A 3,565-nucleotide genomic window follows, 5' to 3' on the forward strand; every position below is an offset into this window, starting at 1 on the left:
TTATTTACCCATTCATCCATTGATGGACACCTTGGTTGCTTCCAGCTTTTTGCTATTGTAAACAGTGCTGCAATAAACATGGGTGTGCGTATATCTGTTCATGTAAAGGCTCTTATTTCTCTAGGGTGTATTCCGAGGAGTGGGACTTCTGAGTTGTATGGTAGTTCTATTTCTAACTTTTTAAGAAAACAACAGATAGATTTCCAAAGTGGTTGTACCGTTCTACATTCCCACCAGCAGTGTATAAGAGTTCCAATCTCTCCGCAGCCTCTCCAACATTTACTATTTTGTGTTTTTTGGATTAATGCCAGCCTTGTTGGAGTGAGATGGAATCCCATTGTAGTTTTAATTTGCATTTCTCTAATGGCTAATTATTGAGAGCATTTTCTCATGTATCTGTTAGCTGCCTGAATATCTTCTTTAGTGAAGTGCGTGTTCATATCCTTTGCCCACTTTTTGATTGGGTTGTTTGTCTTTTTGTGGTTGAGTTTTAACAGAATCATATAGATTTTAGAGATCAGGCGCTGGTCGGAGATGTCATAGCTGAAAATTTTTTCCCAATATGTAGGTGGTCTTTTCACTCTTTTGATGAAGTCTTTAGCTGTGCATAGCTGTTTGATTTTTAGAAGCTCCCAGTTTTCTGGCTTTCCTTAATCATTTTTGATAATGTTTTGTATTCTGTTTATACCTTGTATTAGGGCTCCTAACATTGTCCCTATTTTTTCTTCCATGATCTTTACTGTTTTAGTCTTTGTGTTTAGGTCTCTGATCCACTTGGAGTTAGTTTTTGTGCATGGTGTGAGGTATGGGTCCTGTTTCATTTTTTTGCAAATGGATATCCAGTTATACCAGCACCATTTGTTAAAAAGGCTATCTTTTCCCCAATTAACTGACAGTGGGCCTTTGTCAAATATCAGCTGCTCATATGTGGATGGATTTATATCTGGGTTCTCAATTCTTTTCCAGTGGTCTATGCTCCCATTGTTTTACCAGTACCACCCTGTTTTGACTACTGTGGCTGTATAATAGGTTCTAAAATCAGGTAGAGAGAGGCCTCCCACTTTCTTCTTCTTTTTCAGTAATGCTTTACTTATCCGGGGATTCTTACCCTTCCATATGAAGTTGGTGATTCGTTTCTCCATCACTTTAAAAAATGTCATTGGAATTTGGGTCGGAAGTGCATTGTATGTATAGATGGCTTTTGGTAGAATAGACATTTTTAGTGTGTTAAGTCTTCCTGTCCATGAGCAAGGTATGTTTTTCCCCTTATATAGGTCCTTTTTAGTTTCTTGCACTAGCACTTTGTAGTTTTCTTTGTATAGGTCTTTTACATCTTTGGTAAGATTTATGCCTAAGTATTTTATCTTCTTGGAGGCTACTGTGAATGGTATAGATTTGTTGATTCCCTTTTCGATGTTCTTTTTGTTGATGTAGAGGAATCCAAGTGATTTTTGTATGTTTATCTTGTAACCTGAGACTCTGCCAAACTCTTCTATTAGTTTTAGTAGTTTTCTGGAGGATTCCTTAGGGTTTTCTGTGTATAAGATCAGGTCATCTGCAAATAGAGATCATTTTAATTCTTCCTTGCCAATCCGGATGCCCTTTATTTCTTTGTCTAGCCTAATTCCTCTGGCAAGGACCTCTAGCACAAAGTGGAATAAGAGTGGTGATAAAGGGCATCCTTGTCTGGTTCCCGTTCTCAAGGGAAATGCTTTCAGGCTCTCTCCATTTAGAGTGATGTTGGCTGTTGGCTTTGTATAGATGCCCTTTATCATGTTGAGGAATTTTCCTTCGATTCCTATTTTGCTGAGAGTTTTTATCATGAATGGGTGTTGGACTTTGTCAAATGCCTTTTCTGCATCAATTGATATGATCATGTGGTTTTTGTCTTTTGTTTTATTTCTGTGGTGGATTACATTAATGGTTTTTCAAATATTAAACCAGCCTTGCATACCTGGTATAAATCCCACTTGGTCGTGGTGGATTATTTTTTTGATATGTTGTTGAATTCTTTTGGCTACAGTTTTGCTGAGGATTTTTGCATCCGTGTTCATGAGGGATATAGGTCTGTAATTTTCTTTTTTTGTGGTGTCTTTACCTGGTTCTGGTATCAGGGATATGGTGGCTTTATAGAATGAGTTAGGTAGTATTCCATCATTTTCTATGCTTTGAAATACCTTTAGCAGTAGTGGTTGATGTAGAGGAATCCAACTGAAGTAGTGGTATTAACTCTTCTCTGAAAATTTGGTAGAGCTCTGCAGTGAAGCCATCAGGGCCAGGTCTTTTTTTTGTTGGGAGTTTTTTGATTACCTTTTCAATCTCTTTTCTTGTTATGAGTCTATTTAGTTGTTCTACTTCTGATTGTGTTAGTTTAGGTAGGTAGTGTTTTTCTAGGAATTCATCCATTTCTTCTAGGTTTGCAGATTTGTTAGAGTACAATTTTTCATAATAATCTGATATGATTCTTTTAATTTCAGTTGGGTCTGTTGTGATATGGCCCATCTCGTTTCTTATTTGGGTTATTTGTTTCCTTTCCTGTATTTCTTTAGTCAGTCTGGCAAATGGTTTATCAATTTTGTTATTTTTTTTCCAAGAACCAGCTTTTGGCTTTGTTAATTCTTTCAATTGTTTTTCTGTTCTCTAATTCATTTAGTTCAGCTCTGATTTTTATTATGTGTTTGCTTCTGGTGCCTGATGGATTCTTTTGTTGCTCGTTTTCTATTTGTTCAAGTTGTAGTGACAGTTCTCTGATTTCGGCTCTTTCTTCTTGTTGTATGTGTGCTTTTATCGATAGAAATTGACCTCTGAGCACTGCTTTTGCTGTGTCCCAGAGGTTTTGATAGGAAGTGTTTTCATTCTCATTGCATTCTATGAATTTCTTTATTCCCTCCTTAATGTCTTCTATAACCCAGTCTTTTTTGAGCAGGGTATTGTTCAGTTTCCAAGTATTTGATTTCTTTTCCCTAATTATTCTGTTATTGATTTCCACTTTTATGGCCTTGTGGTCTGAGAAGATGCTTTGTAATATTTCGGTGTTTTGGATTCTGCAAAGGTTTGTTTTATGACCTAATATGTGGTCTATTCTAGAGAATGTTCCATGTGCGCTAGAAAAAAAAGTATATTTTGCATCAGTTGTGTGGAGTGTTCTGTATAAGGCAATGAGGTCAAGTTGATTGATTGTAGCAATTCGGTCTTCCGTGTCTCTATTGAGCTTCTTACTGGAAGTCCTGTCCTTCTCCGAAAGTGGTGCGTTGAAGTCTCCTACTATAATTGTGGAGGTGTCTATCTCACTTTTCAGCTCTGTTAAAGTTTGTTTTATGCATCTTGCAGCCCTGTCATTGGGTGCATAAATATTTAATATGGTTATATCTTCCTGGTCCATTGTCCCTTTAATCATTATGTAGTGTCTTTCTTTATCCTTTGTGGTGGATTTAACTTTAAAGTCTATTTTGTCAGAAATTAATATTACTACTCCTGCTCTTTTTTGCTTCTTGTTTGCTTGATATATTTTTTTCCATCCTTTGAGTTTTAGTTTGTTTGTGTCTCTAAGTCTAAGGTGTGTCTC

Source organism: Loxodonta africana, chromosome 3 (genome assembly GCF_030014295.1).
Source record: "Loxodonta africana isolate mLoxAfr1 chromosome 3, mLoxAfr1.hap2, whole genome shotgun sequence".
Lineage (NCBI taxonomy): Eukaryota > Metazoa > Chordata > Mammalia > Proboscidea > Elephantidae > Loxodonta > Loxodonta africana.